The sequence below is a fragment of the Tachypleus tridentatus genome, chromosome 12 (assembly GCF_004210375.1).
Source record: "Tachypleus tridentatus isolate NWPU-2018 chromosome 12, ASM421037v1, whole genome shotgun sequence".
Lineage (NCBI taxonomy): Eukaryota > Metazoa > Arthropoda > Merostomata > Xiphosura > Limulidae > Tachypleus > Tachypleus tridentatus.
The window spans coordinates 127,446,126-127,465,857 of NC_134836.1; the positions used below are offsets into that span (position 1 = coordinate 127,446,126).

The 19,732-nt window shown below is 36.8% G+C and overlaps 1 protein-coding gene across 8 annotated transcripts in view; it reads left to right on the plus strand.

Annotated features, from left to right (window-relative positions):
- The window catches only part of LOC143234654 (leucine-rich repeat flightless-interacting protein 2-like), an 89,495-nt gene that overhangs the window by 36,798 nt on the left and 32,965 nt on the right, over window positions 1–19,732 (plus strand). The window contains exon 1 of one of the 8 annotated variants that reach the window (XM_076472176.1): window positions 4,380–4,547. The exons of 6 other annotated variants lie outside the window; for them this stretch is intronic. The gene's annotated coding sequence lies outside the window, so the exon portion shown is untranslated. Of the gene's footprint in view, window positions 1–4,379; window positions 4,548–19,732 lie in introns of those variants that run through there. One more of the 8 variants, XM_076472175.1, reaches the window with a different exon arrangement.

The following is a 19,732-nucleotide window of genomic DNA, read 5'->3' on the forward strand; positions in this document are numbered from 1 at the left end:
AATTCAAAAACAAACAAGCAAACAAAACATAAACACTCGTTGACAAAGAAATCCAGTGTAGTAACGTCAGTTGAAAATCGGTTATTGTTGGAATATTACCATCCGAGACAAGGGTTAGTAGAAATCGTTATATTATTCTGAGGTAACTTTGTTAAGGCTCTCCATTCAGTTTATTTGTAGTTAAGCACAAAAATACACCAGGGGCTATTTGTGCTTTGCCCACCACGAGTATCAAAACCCGTCTTCTAACGTTGTAAGTCCGCAGGCATACCGCTGTGACACTGAGGATTTTCTCCAGTTAGACAGCAGTAAGTCTTTTTGGATTTGTTAAAATGTTGAAATCCATGGTCTACAGACTTACCAGAAGAATATTAACAGCAGATAATAGATGTGTTGAAGGTAGAGAGGTGAAGGTAATGACGTCTCTTACAATAGATGTGTTGAAGGTAGAGAGGTGAAGGTAATGACGGTCTTACGTGTCACAACAATAGATGTGTGAAAGATGGTAGAGAGAGGTGAAGGCAATGACGCGTCTTATAACAGATGTGTTGAAAGTAGAGAGGTGAAGGCAACGACGTGTCTTACAACAGATGTGCTGAAGGTAAAAGAGGTGAAGGTAATGACGTGTCTTAAATAGATGTGTTGAAGGCAGAGAGGTGAAGGCAATGACGCAGTCTTAAACAGATGCGTGCTGAAGGCAGAGAGTGCGAAGGCAATGACGCGTCTTACAACAGATGTGTTGAAGGCAGAGAGGTGAAGGCAACGACGCGTCCTTACAACAGATGTGCTGAAGGCAGGTAACGTGTCTTACAACAGATGTGTTGAAAGGTAGGCAGAGGTGAATGCAACGACGCGTCCACAACAGATGTGCTTGAAGGCAGAGAGGTGAAGGCAATGACGCAACAACAGATGTCTTACAATAGATGTGTTGAAAGGCAGAGAGGTGAAAGGTAACGACGCGTCTTACAACAGATGTGTTGAAGGCAGAGAGGTGAAAGCAAATGCGACGCGTCCTACAACAGACGTGCTTGAATGGTAGAAGGTGAAGGCAATGACGCGTCCTTACAACAGATGTGCTGAATGAAGAGTGGAGAGGTGAAGGTGCAATGACGCGTCTTACAAACAGATGTGTTGAAGGCAGAGAGGTGAAAGGCAATGACGCTTATAACAGATGTGCTTGAAGAAAGCAGAGAGTGAAAAGGCAAATCTTTAATACAACAGATGTGCTTGAAGGCAGAGAGGTGAAAAGCAATGACGCGTCCATAACAGATGTGTTGAAAGCAGAGAGGCGAAGGCAATGACGCGTCCTACAACAGATGTGTTGAAGGCAGAGAGGCGAAAAATAGATGTGTTGCAATGACGTGTGTCTTACAACAGATGCTGTTGAAGGAGAGAGGTGAAGGTAATGACGCAACGTCTTATAATAGACGTGTTGAAGGTAGAGAGTGAAAGGTAATGACGCGTCCACAACAGATGTGTTGAAGGCAGAGAGGTGAAGGCAATGACGCGTCTTATAACAGATGTGTGAAAGAAGGCGACGCAGAGAGGCAATGACGCGTCTTACAACAGATGTGTTGAAGGTAGAGAGGTGAAGGTAATGACGTGTCTTATAATAGATGTGTTGAAGGTAGAGAGGTGAAGGTAATGACGTGTCTTATAATAGATGTGTTGAAGGTAGAGAGGTGAAGGTAATGACGTGTCTTATAATAGATGTGTTGAAGGTAAAGAGGTGAAGGTAATAACGTGTCTTACAATAGATGTGTTGAAGGTAGAGAGGTGAAGGTAATGACGTGTCTTACAATAGATGTGTTGAAGGTAGAGAGGTGAAGGTAATGACGTCTCTTATCAAGGAGACGAGTGTGTACATTTTTGTTAATTACTGGGGAGAATTCTTATTGTCAGAAGTTTGTTTGCTTGTTTGTGAATTTCGCGCAAAGCTACACAAGGGCTATCTGCGCTAGCCGTCCCTAATTTAACAGTGTTAGACTAGAGGGAAGGCAGTTAGTCGTCACCGCCCACTGCCAACTCTTAGGCTACTCTTTTATCAACGAATAGTGGGATTGACCGTCATATTATAACGCCCCCACCGCTGAAAGGGCAGGCATGTTTGGTGCGACGGGGTTCGAACCCGCGACCCTCAAATTACGAGTCGAACGCCTCAACCCACCTGGCCATGCCGAGCCTTTGTGAGAAGTAAACCTGGCCAAAGCGTTCAAGAAATTCTGAATGGTGGAAGAGAGAAAAGTGTAATAACCGTATACACGGCGGCATCACCACGTGGTTCAGGTGCTTGACTCGCAATCTGAGGGTCGCAAGTTTGAATCTCCTTCGTACCGAACGTACTCGGCTTTTCAGTTGTGCGGACGTTACAACGGTACGATCAGTCCCACTATTCGTTGGTAAAAGAGTAGCCCAGGAATTGGCAGTGGGTGGTGAAGACGAGCTGTCTTCTCTCTAGTTTTACACTGCTAAATTAGGGACGGCTAGTGTAGATAGCTCTTGTGTAGCTTTGCGCGATATTCAAAATAAACAAACAAGCAAAGTGTTAGCTGGGGATTAAACCATGTTTAGTTGTTATATATCTTAAATATCCAAATAATTAATACATTTTCCTCGTCAGCAAAATATGCGTGAACTAAGAAAATGATTTTTTAAAAACTAGTCTCGTATTATAAGTTGTTTCTGGAAATTTTGGTAATTAAAAAATCGAAGAAAAATTTAAACGTTCAAAAGAAAACTGTTAATGTGTTAGTTATAGTAATGGGTTAATTAGTCATATGTTCAAAAGAAAACTGTTAATGTGTTAGTTACAGTAATGGGTTAATTAGTCATATGTTCAAAAGAAAACTGTTAATGTGTTAGTTACAGTAATGGGTTGATTAGTCATAAGTTCAAAAGAAAACTGTTAATTTGTTAGTTACAGTAATGGGTTAATTAGTCATATGTTCAAAAGAAAACTGTTAATGTGTTAGTTACAGTAATGGGTTAATTAGTCATATGTTCAAAAGAAAACTGTTAATGTGTTAGTTACAGTAATGGGTTAATTAGTCATATGTTCAAAAGAAAACTGTTAATGTGTTAGTTACAGTAATGGGTTAATTAGTCATATGTTCAAAAGAAAACTGTTAATGTGTTAGTTACAGTAATGGGTTAATTAGTCATATGTTCAAAAGAAAACTGTTAATGTGTTAGTTACAGTAATGGGTTGATTAGTCATAAGTTCAAAAGAAAACTGTTAATGTGTTAGTTACAGTAATGGGTTAATTAGTCATATGTTCAAAAGAAAACTGTTAATGTGTTAGTTACAGTAATGGGTTAATTAGTCATATGTTCAAAAGAAAACTGTTAATGTGTTAGTTACAGTAATGGGTTAATTAGTCATATGTTCAAAAGAAAACTGTTAATGTGTTAGTTACAGTAATGGGTTAATTAGTCATATGTTCAAAAGAAAACTGTCAATGTGTTAGTTACAGTAATGGGTTAATTAGTCATATGTTCAAAAGAAAACTGTTAATGTGTTAGTTACAGTAATGGGTTAATTAGTCATATGTTCAAAAGAAAACTATGAATGTGTTAGGTACAGTAATGGGTTAATTAGTCATATGTTCAAAAGAAAACTGTTAATGTGTTAGGTACAGTAATGGGTTAATTAGTCATAAGCTCAAAAGAAAACTATGAATGTGTTAGTTACAGTAATGGGTTAATTAGTCATGAGTTCAAAAGAAAACTATGAATGTGGTAGTTACAGTAAAGGTTTAATTAGTCATATGTTCAAAAGAAAGCTGTTAATGTGTTAGTTACAGTAATGGGTTAATTAGTCATGATCGGCTGTTAGACTGACTAGAAGAAAAACATATCTTTATTAAATTGTATTCGAATTTTTTTCCTTATTAATGGGTTAACCGTCTAGTAGTTTGACCATTAGGTTTCGCTTTATTAAACGATTTTTTGATTTCAATGGAATAATTTGTTACGATTGGTTATTATTAGCTTGATTAGAATAATAGGCCTAACATTACTGTTTGTGAAACGAAATGTTTTATTCGTATTAGTGGGTTGATTTGTCAAGATCAGCTAAGCAGAAGTACCTTGACAGAAGAATAAGGCTTAGCGTTGTTAAACGTAGGCATGCGTTGGTTAGAGTTAAAAGTGAAGTACAAGCTACGTGTTACAGATGAAAGAAAGTTTTATCAATTGTTTTCTTTTATTCTGTTTGTTTTGACCACTTAGCTCAAGCTGCGAAAACATCGCAACTTCAATACGTGTTATTGTCTCCAGAATATTCAGAATGGTGACTAGGTGTCGTGAGATTTGAGAAACACGAGCCACGTTCCACATCTTGGGTTTAAGAGCTTCCGTGTTGAACACGTGCTATAGTTTCATTCGTACAGGTTGTCTTTTCAATCTGGATCCCTTCAAAGCTTCGAGCAAATATACATATAGTCCACGGGAAAAAACTTGCATGACGTAAAATTCGATATGTAATGCCGAATATATAAACATTTCTATCCTACAATTTGTCATTTGTGTTTGCATCACCGAGAAAGGTAAGCTTTCGCAGTGTTTAGAAGTGTATTTTAACGACAATAGATGTGTAAGTCTTGGAACGTCTGTTAAATATTTTTAGTCTTAACGGCACCTCAGGTGTTACTGAGCTAAACGGCCAGGTAGAATATTTCACTTAGGTGTTACTGAACTAAACGGCCAGGTAGAATATTTCACTTAGGTGTTACTGAACTAAACGGCCAGGTAGAATATTTCAAGCTACAGACATAACCATTCTAATTTAAAACTGCTGTCCGTGGGAGAGGGCTGGGTGCAAACAGTACCCACCACGGGTTTGAACCGAGATGTGGAATTTGATGTCGCTTTTCTAACGTCTTCAGCGACATATCGCGTGCTCGAACCTTGGACTCTTTGACTCGCAGCATTAAGGGCGACATGCTTGCACCCGGCACTCCCGAAAGAAATAAAACATTCACATTTTTATTTGTTGTTGTAACTTAAGTGGAGAGAGATGAAGAGAGGCATAGGTGATTTTCACTGAGGCACCATGAGATATGTTTTGAAATAATCTATTTTAGTTTTAAGGGGGGGGGTTAATGTGTGCTATACGGGTGAACGCCAGTGACTGGTGAATGGGGTTCATTATCAATTGTTCAATTACTTCTGAAAGCTTTTCCTTTTGTTATTTTTAAAAAAATAATTCATAGTTGTTAATGTTACTACTTTTTGTTGATTGCTGTATTTTTTTAGTTATTAGTAAAAATTAGTGAGTGTTAGGAAGTAGAAGATAATATACTGAATTTATCAGCCACCACGTGCGATGTGATAATTCACTTCAGTTTTGGCGACCGCTACTTTCTTTTCACTTTCTTCCTGCTTGTGGACACTCGCATTCAATCCCATTGTTCGTTGGTGAAAGAGTAGCCAAAGAGTTGGCGGTGGGTGTTGATGACTAGTTGACTTCCCCCTAGTCTTACACTACTAAATTAGGGACGGTTAGCGCAGATAGCTCTCGTGTAGCTGCGCGAAATTCAAAACAAAGCAAACCAATCATTGGAATAAACTATGTTCCGTGAAATCTTCTGGTTCCCCACAAAGATAACACGTATTGACGTGTTTGTTTTTTTGTTCTGATTTGTTTTTCGTTCATGAATGTTAACTCGTCAAGGACCAGCTGTGTTTTTTTAAAATCATAATTACTTTTATGTACTTTAGAAATATAAATCCATTAACAGCTCTCTCACTAATTTCATCAATTTTCATCTAGGCTTGGTTTTATGGGAAGGTTTACATAACGGAAAGAATGAAATAAAATGGTTTCCTGGTTTCGTAAAGTCTAAAACCAGTCTGCCAGATAACAAGTGACAAGAAAATAAAGCTTTTGATTAAGATAAATTTTAAAAAAATAGTCCTGTGTACGTAGTAGTAACAACTCGGGCTTCGTAGGGCCTTTGGTAATACCATTCATACTGTGTAAAGTTGATTGTGAACAGTGCAACAAAGTTAGCTATATTCAAGTTTTACGGTATTAGAAAATTAAACTGACTTGTTAAGAACTAACTGGTGAAAAATAATAATAATTAATGGTCCTGTCGAAAAACTATTTTTTGGTCGAAAAGGTGACGTTGTTTGTTTTAATAATACTACATATAAAAATACCTCCATTTTTAATATAATTTGAAAATCATAAAGTTACAGTGCCTCACTTATTAACTGTTTAACTTCGTTTCAATTAATGGTTTTCATTTCATGAGTTTCGTAATGAAGAATAATAATAAAAAAAGCGTATTCATAAATCAAATCACAAGAATACATATATATCGTGTCTTTAAAACACAGTTACAGGAAGCTTCTTGTCCAACCCCGTTGGATCGCCATTACGTTTACGGATTTTCAACCCTAAAAGTCCGGGGTTTGATTTCACTCGATAGATAGAGCGCAGATGATCTTTTGTTTAATTTTGCGACAAAGGAAACTGATAAGATTGCTTCATGTTCTCGTTGTAATATTTGAACCTGATGTTTAAAATAAGATAAGAAGTCAAAGCACGTGCCTTAATTTAACAGTACTAACATAATATAAATTGCAAGTTGTTTCTCACCGCATTTGGAATTCGTTTTTGTGTACACGGAAGTAGTACACAACTTATAATGCATCGACATGTGCACGCGGAATTTACCGAAGCCCTCGTGATTCAGTCGCACGTATCCGGTCAAAATCTCGAGTCTGCAAAATGAACAGTATGTTCGATAGCTTATGAGAAGGAACTGCAAGGATGTGGAGTACCAGTACACTCGTCTTACAGTATCAAGTAGATGTATAGTACTAGTACACTCGTCTTACAGTATCAAGTAGATGTATAGTACTAGTACACTCGTCTTACAGTATCAAGTAGATGTATAGTACTAGTACACTCGCTTTACAGTATCAAGTAGATGTATAGTACCAGTACACTCGCTTTATAGTACAAGTACACTCGCCTTACAGTATCAAGTAGATGTATAGTACTAGTACACTCGCTTTACAGTATCAAGTAGATGTATAGTACCAGTACACTCGTCTTACAGTATCAAGTAGATGTATAGTACTAGTACACTCGTCTTACAGTATCAAGTAGATGTATAGTACCAGTACACTCGTCTTACAGTAAAAAGTAGATGTATAGTACCAGTACACTCGTCTTACAGTATCAAGTAGATGTATAGTACCAGTACACTCGCTTTACAGTATCAAGTAGATGTATAGTACCAGTACACTCGCTTTATAGTACAAGTACACTCGCCTTACAGTATCAAGTAGATGTATAGTACTAGTACACTCGCTTTACAGTATCAAGTAGATGTATAGTACCAGTACACTCGTCTTACAGTATCAAGTAGATGTATAGTACTAGTACACTCGTCTTACAGTATCAAGTAGATGTATAGTACCAGTACACTCGTCTTACAGTAAAAAGTAGATGTATAGTACCAGTACACTCGTCTTACAGTATCAAGTAGATGTATAGTACCAGTACACTCGTCTTACAGTATCAAGTAGATGTATAGTACTAGTACACTCGTCTTACAGTATCAAGTAGATGTATACTACTAGTACACTCGTCTTTCAGTATCAAGTAGATGTATAGTACTAGTACACTCGCTTTACAGTATCAAGTAGATGTATAGTACCAGTACACTCGCTTTATAGTACTAGTACACTTGCCTTACAGTATCAAGTAGATGTATAGTACTAGTACACTCGCTTTACAGTATCAAGTAGATGTATAGTACCAGTACACTCGCTTTATAGTACTAGTACACTTGCCTTACAGTATCAAGTAGATGTATAGTACTAGTACACTCGTCTTACAGTATCAAGTAGATGTATAGTACCAGTACACTCGCTTTATAGTACTAGTACACTCGCCTTACAGTATCAAGTAGATGTATATTACTAGTACACTCGTTTTACAGTATCAAGTAGATGTATAGTACCAGTACACTCGTCTAACAGTATCAAGTAGATGTACAGTACTAGTACACTCGCTTTACAGTATCCAGTAGATGTATAGTACTAGTACACTCGCTTTACAGTATCAAGTAGATGTATAGTACTAGTACACTCGTCTTACAGTATCAAGTAGATGTATAGTACCAGTACACTCGTCTAACAGTATCAAGTAGATGTATAGTACTAGTACACTCGCTTTACAGTATCCAGTAGATGTATAGTACTAGTACACTCGCTTTACTGTATCAAGTAGATGTATAGTACACTCGTCTTACAGTATCAAGTAGATGTATAGTACTAGTACACTCGTCTTACAGTATCAAGTAGATGTATAGTACACTCGCTTTACAGTATCAAGTAAATGTATAGTACACTCGTCTTACAGTATCAAGTAGATGTATGGTACTAGTATACTCGCTTTAGAGTATCATGTAGATGTATAGTACTAGTACACTTACCTTACGGTATCCAGTAGATGCATAGTACAAGTAGATTAAGGTTAGATTTGAAATTAAAGGAGTCTTTGATGAATGAGCTGGCTGTTGTTACATGAACGATTCATATGTGGACATTATTGGTCGTAATGGACAATCTGGTTTATGAGGTTTGGGGATGCCGTAAATTTGCGGTGTGCGTGAGTCGGTTTTACGTAGGTAGGAATAAAGTGTTTGTGAAACTGTGTTTGCTTTTTTCATTTGTAGTAGTAATTTGTTCAGTTGTGTCTCGTGTGTCTTTGTTGGATTTGTGTGTATTGGTTTAAATTTGTTCGTGTCTGATAGGATGTTCTTCATTTTTTATATGCATTCATTCGTCTTCATTATGACTATAGCGTTACCTTTATCTGCTTTTAGAATTTTTGTTTTTGTCTTGTTTTCAGTTTTTAATGGAATTAATTTCTCTTTTTGTAAGATTGTTTTTTAGTTTTATGTTTTGTGAGAACATTCTTTGAAAAAAATCGTTTAAGATATTGTTTTTAGGTGTTTGTGGAAAGTATGAATTATTATTTTTTTCCTGGGAAGTTTGGCTGTTGTATGTCACTAAAATTATCTAAGTTGTCGTCTTTCTGTTGGTTGTGTTTGGTTGTTTCCTTGTTTTTCTTCTCTGTAGAAAGTATCACAAGTCTCCTGGCTAGATCTTCTAAACATGTTTTGATTTCTAAGGTTGGAATGTACCTAGGTGCTATTGCGAAGTTGAGTCCTTTGCTAAGTAGATGTCTCTCGTCTGTGTTTAATTGTCGGTCGGATCTGTTAATTATGAGGTTAGTCAACGGTTTGTCGTGTTGGTGTCTTTTCTGTTGTTTGCATCTTAGTTTTTCTAGTTTTTTGTTGTGACAGATCTTTTTGCCTCTGCCGTTTCTAGTGTTAAGTTGGTTGATGCAAAATCAACCAACAAAAGTAAATATACCCCACGATTTAAGAAATCACGAAACCATATACTGCTGCATACCATATATTCCTGACATCAGCAGAAAAATTACCAACATTTGGCAAAAACTAGTAACAAAATATGACATTCCAGTTAATACCAAATGTATTCAAAAACCAGGCACAAAACTGAGGTTTATACTATGTAAAAACTACACTGACAAACACCACACCAACATTATTTATAAAATACAATGTGCTAACTGCCACGACTTCTATATTGGAGAAACAAGTAGAAAAATGGAAATCAGATTCAAAGAACATAAAAAGTCACCTTCACACGTTTTCGAACACTGCAAGTCAAATAAACACAACATAACCATAGAAAACACTCAAATACTAAATAAAGAAACAAACGAAAAATTAAAGAAGCCTTACTCATACAACAACTCAAGCCCAAAATAAACCAATACAAAAAAGGAACACCTTTATACCTATATTAATAAATATAATCAAACATCTAAGTACGCCCTTTACATTCCTACACTCAATTACACAACCGCCTTCAAACATGGGGGTCAGCCACCGGTCAGTAACCCTTTCTTTCTTTGTGAACCTGACGATGACCAAAGAAGGTCGAAACGTTGTTCGCTCCTGTGCTAGTGCCTTCTCTATCCATACCAGCCTTTTTAAAATATATAAATAACTTGCTATCTTGTAGTCGTTAAATTAAAGTATGTTTCCACAAGTTGATACAGTTAATAAGAATTGACACGTGGACTTCATTGTAGCCACATAACCAAAGTTATTCTCGGGGTTAACTTCAAAACCTTACTATATATCAACTAGGAATTCAAATTTTTTTCTACTTCAAGAACCACCTGGTGACGGAGAGCAGCAGTGGCAAGTCTTCTAGCTGCAGAATGGGTTCTGGAAGTTTTGTAGGACCAATTAACCTTCGCTGGATTGTCTAAGGTATCGGTCTGTGTATTAGGTATGCTATATGTTGATACCTTGACAACGTTTAAAACTATATAGAAACATATAGAAGGATGCTAGGATTTTAGCAGTGTCTCTGCCACCACTAAACACCCCCTTGACATCTAGTGAGGTCAAGGCAGCAAATTCTGCAAGAGGAACACCACTTGCTGGTGTAACAGTTAGTACCGATTACGCGTGGAAAGCATATCTCAGGCTGACTTCACGTGGATGGGATATGACCCATTAAACGACATTATCAAGTACGTTTGTATAGGATATCCCAGTGTCTAGTAGCTACTGCACAAAAATAGGTTATTCTAGATATGGTTATAGTAATTTATTCTCCGCGTGACCTGATAATTAGCACTTGTTTGTTTATATTTTTCCACCATAATCAGTTATCACTTTGTGGTGTGTACCTTCAAGAGTTATCTGCGAGTTGACCCTTGATATAAAAGAACAAGAAATACGTATGTTTAAGAGACCAAAAGGCCTAACTTAAGTTCGTGGCACTGTTCTCAGTGTGAAGCTATTTAAAATATGATCACCAAAGTTAGCCACAGGACTGGTTCTGCATAACTCCATAATTCGTGCATCAGAAATAGAATGAATTATAAGTGTAAACATAGGTTCAGAATGTTACTTGGAGGTATTAACAATTTAAAATGTTAGTTATGTTCGATAGCTCAGTACGTTACTGTATTTTATCACACATGTGCCACATTACTTAATACCATCCTGATTTAGTGTTAACATACCAACATCGTGCGGTGACTTCATTGTTGAAACTTGTATGAGATTCAGTTTGTGACTGCGCATGCACCGTATTATCTAACTGCGCTTGCGCATTTTCAGGACGGAATCGCGCATGGACGTAAACAAAAGGCACAAAGTAAATATAAAGTTCAGTAAACATTTTGTACAACAACGTATTAAAAGCTTAACAAAGTTTCACTGGGGTCTAACGTTAGGCTTTAGAATTATATTATAACTCTCTTTACTGATGGTATTAGATAAGGTAACGTTTGGCCCCAACTCAACTAAAGCAGAATACGTGAAGAAGTTAGTAATAATATATATTTTTTTTTACTGAATATTAAGCTGTAATGTTAGGCCTAAGACAAGTGGGCTTGCAGATTTAGGTGCCTGCAATTGTAATTATTTTTTATTATTCTGTTGTAAAATCCTGTTGTAAAATAAATACTGTTTTGACGGTAAATGTTTTGCGGTAATATATGTGTGTGTATATATATATTAAAGATAACTATTTATAGACCACACGGGTAATAACTTCACCCAGTAGAGTTGCTGAAATTTATTGTAACAATTAATACTAAATAGTTAATTTTGAGTTGGTCAATATTCCTACCACAAGACAACGTTAGGCTAAAGAGAGGACGTGCGAATACGTCGAAATTGTTTATTATAGTAATATTTTTTTCTTTCACTTGCTGTGGAATTTTCACTGAACTATAATATATGATACTATGTTACTTTATTAATAGCTCTATAAACTTCGTGGATTGATTTAAAACAAACACATTGAATATATCGAGAAAATAATAAAGTTGTAGAAATCAAGGAACGTGTGTGTTTATATTAGTGCTTGTAAATTTGTTAAAACAAATACGTTTTTATAACACATTCTTACAATAGTACCAAGTGAAGAATTCTATATTTACTTGGAAAGCTGATATTTTCAAAGCTATTTTCGTAATGAGAGAGTTTTAAGGGTTATGGCGTCACAAGAAATAAGAAATGCCTGATAAAGTTCCCGAATGTGTCTCAAGTGATCCGAGACCTTGGCCTTTAACTCTCTTTCAAGGTTGCAATGTATGTACAACATATGGAAAATGATGGCTGTATTTAAGAGTATATAGGCGCCACAGATAGGGGTACAGTTGGCCATTTCTCGACCACACTTTAAGAACAAGAGGGACTTGCTCCCCCGTCTTGAAAAAACAAGAAAGATAATTTTTTAATCAAAGCTTTTTAACTGTGTATACTTGACAGTTGTTGTTAATCTATGTATTTCCGCCTGCTTATTATCTGTTGATAAGTTGTTTCTATGGAAACGGGAAATATATGCATTTCCTTAATAAAAAAAGAGTATCCAACAGCAGACTAAAAATAACAAATAAGCTTCGATTTCTTTTTGTAATAATTTGAAACAACTGTTAATATATGTAATATCAAAATACAAATTAAAACATTATAATTTAATTTTTGATAAGCTCTGTGAGAATACGTCACAATTTTTCAAAAGTTGATGTGATGCTGCCCAGTTGTTGTGACTCGGATAGGACGTCATCTCGTATTGGACATCAGAGAGTTAATAATTCACATGTTTACTGGAATAAAAGTTATCGTATTTGATATAACAAATTGTTGACAGTTTTTAGTTGGTTTACCCCTCCAACTATCTTTATCGTCTTTCTGTCGCTGCTGGTTACAATGACTAGGGTCTTTGTCGCTGTTTGCAGTGACTATGACCTTTGTATTATGAAGCTAATCTATCCTTTCTCTCTAGAGGGTGAGAAACACCTTCACTCATATAGTCGTTAATTATTGGCTCTCAAATTAAATTATAAGCGTTAAAGGTTAAAAAATATTACTGTCGATTAGCTACGACAACACGATGTATCCTCGTTTTCGATTCCGTCAACAGACACGTTAGTCTTTGTTTTCGGTGGTATGCGCGCGCGCGTGTGCGTGCTTGTTTCGCTCCTGTTGTGGTCAGCACTCTTGATTATTGTTTGAGCATTTTTATTTTACTTTAATTTTTACTGTTGGGATTTATATCTCTGAAAGGGGTCGCCTGCTTCAACTACTCGCACTGTTATACACTGCTGGCCAAATTCTTAAGGCCAATGAACACGAAAAAATATGCATTTTGTGTTGTTAGACTCAACCACTTATTTGAGTAGAGCTTCGAAAGATGAAAATAATAAAAGGGAAGATAAAAATTAAAAAAAAAACTCTTTTAGCATTTAATAGGAAAAATATGAACACTATGAAATTAGCCTAAATACTAGCTGGTCAAAAGTTTAAGACCATACTGAAACGAAGCGTTAATTGGTAAACATGTAACGAAATTTAGTCATTTGTGTTCAAGCATTAGCGTTGTCAACATCTCCCACTGACATCATCTGTGTTACATTGGGTAAAAACATGGCAAAGACTAAAAAGTTGACAGAGTTTAAACGTGGCAGAATTGTCGAGCTGTAAAAGCAAGATCTCTCTCAACGTGCCATCGCTGGTGAGATTAGGCTTAGTAAAACTGTTGTTGCAAATTTATTAAAAGACCCTGAAGGATACGGAACAAGAATTTCAAGTGGTCGGCCCAAGAAAATTCCGCCAGTGTTGAGCAGGAGGATTCGACGGGTTGTCGGGCAAGACACCAGTCGATTGTCGAACCAGATTAAGGGCCTTACGGACTCAGAATGCAGCTCAAGAACAATATGACGGCATATACGAGAGAAACGCTTTAAAAATCGTAAACGTCTTCAAAGGCCACGCCACCTTCACACCACGAAACAGCTCGGTTAAACTTTGCTGAGAAGCACCAAACATGGGACGTAGAAAAGTGGACGAAGGATATGTTCTCTGATGAGAAAAAATTTAACCTGGATGGTCCAGATGGCTTCCAACGTTACTGGCACGATAAGGATATCCCACCGGAGACATTTTCTACACGATACAGTGGAGGAGGTTTCATCATGATCTGGGATGCTTTCTCCTTTCATGGAACAATGGAGCTTCAGGTTATATAGGAGCGTCAAACAACAGTTGGTTACATTGGCATGTTGGAGAGAGCATCCTTATTGACTGAAGGCTCTCGCTTGTGTGGAAATGACTGGATCTTTCAACAGGACAATGCTGCAATCCACAATGCCCGCAGAATAAAGGACTTTTTCATGGCGAATAACGTGATTCTTTTGGACCATCTAATGTGTTCGCCCGAACTGAACTCCACTGAAAACGTTTGGAGGTGGATGGCAAGGGAAGTCTGTAGAAATGGACGTCAATTTCAGACAGTGCATGATCTTTGTGAAGCCATCTTCACCACTTGGAATAACATTCCAGCCAGCCTTCTGCAAACGCTTATATCGACCATGCGAATGTTTGAAGTTATTCGCAATGACGGTCGTGCAACTCACTACTGATATCTCTTGTTGGACATTTACTACCCTGTTTAGGACTTCTTTTTAGTATGGTCTTAAACTTTTGACCAGCTAGTATTTAGGCTAATTTCATAGTGCTCACATTTTTCCTATTAAATGCTAAAAAGTATTTTTTTTATTTTCCCTTTTCTTATTTTCATCTTTCAAAGCTCTACTCAAATAAGTAGTGGAGTCTAACAACGCAAAATGCATATTTTTTCTTTATGTTCACTGGTTTTAAGATTTTGGCCAGCAGTGTATAGTAGTGTGTGGTCTGTCAGTCAGTAGACACTAAAATGACGTCACATGAGAAAAGTTGGACATTGGAGTTTGTACTGTCATCGCGTCAGTAAAACGTGCGCATGCTACGAACCACGAGAATAATTATGCACTCCGAAGCTTAGAACACGACACACGAACTTCAAAAGCGAGAAATAAGAGTATAAATATAATAATATTTGTTATTCTTTTATTTTGGTTATGTGCTCTTGAAAGAGAACACTTTGTATGTGTCTGCTTATGCTGTTATGAACGGAATGTACTGGTATGTGCAGTAAAACCTGCTTAAACCGGAAATATCAAAAGTTTGCAGCATTATTTTAAGATTTCTCTTATAAAACGCCCTCTATATGGCGGAACCTGCATAACGCGGATGGAAAACATCTTTCTCCTACCTCATCTATCAACAAGTAGGATTAGAACGTAAGGCGGAAAAAATGATTTAGATTAAATATTAATAAATTCTCTTAATAAATTTCTTTTACAGTAACTGTTGGTTAAATATGTTCTGTTTATTTTCTGACGTCGGTATTCGAAAGAACGGGGTCCCGGTATGGCCAGGTGGGTTAAAGCGTTCAACTCGTAATCCGAGGGTCACGGGTTCGAATCCCCGTCGCACCAAACATGCTCGCCCTTTCAGCCGTAGGGGCGTTATGATGATACGGTCAATCCCACTATTCGTTGATAAAAGAGTTGGCGGTGGGTGGTGATGACTAGCTGCCTTCCCTCTAGTCTTACACTGCCAAGTTAGGAACGGCTAGCGCAGATAGTCTTCGAGTAGCTTTGTGTGAAATTCAAAACAACAAGATCGAAAGAACGGCTGACTGTACTTTTGGTCGTATTTGCTGATGGGTAACTAGACAATCCATGGGTAATGGGTAAAATTGAAAATCCGCGCTGTTTGAGAAATTTAAGGAAGATTCAAATTTTAGAATAAAATAAAATAAATAATCAGGTTATTCACGAAACGTTTATATATTTATAATGTTAATCTGTATAATAACCCGACTGGACATTAATATCATTTACCAAAGCCGACCTTACTGTTGGTTAAATTAACGTGTTGGTAGTTTTAATAATTTTGCGGCGTCACGTGCTGGAAGTGGCGAAAATTGCTACCGGTTCATAAGCACGCGCAGAAGGGTTTGTACTTGTGATCTGTAGCTTAGTTGGTAGTTGTATTCGGGTGTAAAAGGTGACTACGTTGGTCTAATTAGCACCTGTGCTGCTAGCAGATTATAATTACGTGTAACTTGGCTTTTAACAAGAATAAGGAAAATACATATTGGTATACATACACTGTTAGAGTTAATATGGCCAGATAAAGAGAAAAAAACGTAATTAGGTGATAAAGAAATATATCACACTATGATTCTAAAGGCTCCGGGAAGAGAGGGTCGAAAGCTCGCGAATGAAAGTATTTTAACGTAGAGAACAGTTTGTGTATCATCGTACGTGTTAATTTACCTACATTATGGGTGTTAAAAACAAAACTTTGATGCTGTGTATTAATTATTTAGTAGTTACTTCACTCTTGATTAGGTGACAGAACTTTGGTTTCTGTTTTTGACGAAATGTCAAAGATCATTGTCAAATGGTTCAAAGTTACACTTTTTTAATACATAAACTGAGGATTAGGAAGTTGTTTGTAAGGTAAAGGTCACACAAAGTTATCAGTTTAAACAAAACTCGAGATCTCAGAGGTAAAGTTTTTCAGGTCACAAAGTGTTCATACATGATTTATAGTTAAATGTCACCAGTTTGAGACCATGTAAAAGCTGTAGGCAATAGTTGTGTAAAATGGCCAAGTTGCCCTTTAAGAACTCGCACACACGTTACACAGCAGTTACATTTTTCTGTGGGTCCACCAGTGAGATTCAGTTCTTCCAGTAAACAGAACATTTAGAGCTGACCGTGTGCTAACTTTGGAATAAAAAACAACAACAAACAAAACGTTTTTGTGGTTTTGTGTCGCATGTTCTAGATGGTCGTGAAAAGACTTCAAATTTTGAAAACCAACTATTTTGTTTTTTAAAAGAAAGAAATCAATTTTTGAAGAATGTTTTCCAATTATAAGTGTGAAGATCTAACAGTCATGTAGTTTCATGTAATAACTACCATTTTTACAATTGTAAATCTGATGAATTACATAAATTTGTGTTATATATGGAATGAACTTTTATGTAAAAATGATAAAATAATGTATTATAATATTTTACTGTTTTCTGTGGCTATTGACTAGTAACTCATTGTTTTCTGTGGCTATTGACTGGTAACTCATTGTTTTCTGTGGCTATTGACTAGTAACTCATTGTTTTCTGTGGCTATTGACTAGTAACTCATTGTTTTCTGTGGCTATTGACTGGAAACTCATTGTTTTCTGTGGCTATTGACTAGTAACTCATTGTTTTCTGTGGCTATTGACTGGTAACTCATTGTTTTCTGTGGCTATTGACTAGTAACTCATTGTTTTCTGTGGCTATTGACTAGTAACTCATTGTTTTCTGTGGCTATTGACTAGTAACTCATTGTTTTCTGTGGCTATTGACTGGTAACTCATTGTTTTCTGTGGCTATTGACTGGTAACTCATTGTTTTCTGTGGCTATTGACTAGTAACTCATTGTTTTCTGTGGCTATTGACTGGTAACTCATTGTTTTCTGTGGCTATTGACTAGTAACTCATTGTTTTCTGTGGCTATTGACTAGTAACTCATTGTTTTCTGTGGCTATTGACTGGTAACTCATTGTTTTCTGTGGCTATTGACTAGTAACTCATTGTTTTCTGTGGCTATTGACTAGTAACTCATTGTTTTCTGTGGCTATTGACTAGTAACTCATTGTTTTTATGTGGCTATTGACTGGTAACTCATTGTTTTCTGTGGCTATTGACTAGTAACTCATTGTTTTCTGTGGCTATTGACTAGTAACTCATTGTTTTCTGTGGCTATTGACTGGTAACTCATTGTTTTCTGTGGCTATTGACTGGTAACTCATTGTTTTCTGTGGCTATTGACTGGTAACTCATTGTTTTCTGTGGCTATTAACTGGTAACTCATTGTTTTCTGTGGTTATTGACTGGTAACTCATTGTTTTCTGTGGCTATTGACTAGTAACTCATTGTTTTCTGTGGCTATTGACTGGTAACTCATTGTTTTCTGTGGCTATTGACTAGTAACTCATTGTTTTCTGTGGCTATTGACTAGTAACTCATTGTTTTCTGTGGCTATTGACTAGTAACTCATTGTTTTCTGTGGCTATTGACTGGTAACTCATTGTTTTCTGTGGCTATTGATTAGTAACTCATTGTTTTCTGTGGCTATTGACTGGTAACTCATTGTTTTCTGTGGCTATTGACTGGTAACTCATTGTTTTCTGTGGCTATTGACTAGTAACTCATTGTTTTCTGTGGCTATTGACTGGTAACTCATTGTTTTCTGTGGCTATTGACTAGTAACTCATTGTTTTCTGTGGCTATTGACTAGTAACTCATTGTTTTCTGTGGCTATTGACTGGTAACTCATTGTTTTCTGTGGCTATTGACTAGTAACTCATTGTTTTCTGTGGCTATTGACTGGTAACTCATTGTTTTCTGTGGCTATTGACTGGTAACTCATTGTTTTCTGTGGCTATTGACTGGTAACTCATTGTTTTCTGTGGTTATTGACTGGTAACTCATTGTTTTCTGTGGCTATTGACTGGTAACTCATTGTTTTCTGTGGCTATTGACTGGTAACTCATTGTTTTCTGTGGCTATTGACTGGTAACTCATTGTTTTCTGTGGCTATTGACTGGTAACTCATTGTTTTCTGTGGCTATTGACTGGTAACTCATTGTTTTCTGTGGCTATTGACTGGTAACTCATTGTTTTCTGTGGCTATTGACTGGTAACTCATTGTTTTCTGTGGCTATTGACTGGTAACTCATTGTTTTCTGTGGCTATTGACTGGTAACTCATTGTTTTCTGTGGCTATTGACTGGTAACTCATTGTTTTCTGTGGCTATTGACTGGTAACTCATTGTTTTCTGTGGCTATTGACTGGTAACTCATTGTTTTCTGTGGCTATTGACTGGTAACTCATTGTTTTCTGTGGCTATTGACTGGTAACTCATTGTTTTCTGTGGCTATTGACTAGTAACTCATTGTTTTCTGTGGCTATTGACTGGTAACTCATTGTTTTCTGTGGCTATTGACTAGTAACTCATTGTTTTCTGTGGCTATTGACTAGTAACTCATTGTTTTCTGTGGCTATTGACTAGTAACTCATTGTTTTCTGTGGCTATTGACTAGTAACTCATTGTTTTCTGTGGCTATTGACTAGTAACTCATTGTTTTTCTGTGGCTATTGACTGGTAACTCATTGTTTTCTGTGGCTATTGACTAGTAACTCATTGTTTTCTGTGGCTATTGACTGGTAACTCATTGTTTTCTGTGGCTATTGACTGGTAACTCATTGTTTTCTGTGGCTATTGACTGGTAACTCATTGTTTTCTGTGGCTATTGACTGGTAACTCATTGTTTTCTGTGGCTATTGACTGGTAACTCATTGTTTTCTGTGGCTATTGACTGGTAACTCATTGTTTTCTGTGGCTATTGACTGGTAACTCATTGTTTTCTGTGGCTATTGACTGGTAACTCATTGTTTTCTGTGGCTATTGACTGGTAACTCATTGTTTTCTGTGGCTATTGACTGGTAACTCATTGTTTTCTGTGGCTATTGGCTGGTAACTCATTGTTTTCTGTGGCTATTGGCTGGTAACTCATTGTTTTCTGTGGCTATTGACTGGTAACTCATTGTTTTCTGTGGCTATTGACTGGTAACTCATTGTTTTCTGTGGCTATTGACTGGTAACTCATTGTTTTCTGTGGCTATTGACTGGTAACTCATTGTTTTCTGTGGCTATTGACTGGTAACTCATTGTTTTCTGTGGCTATTGACTGGTAACTC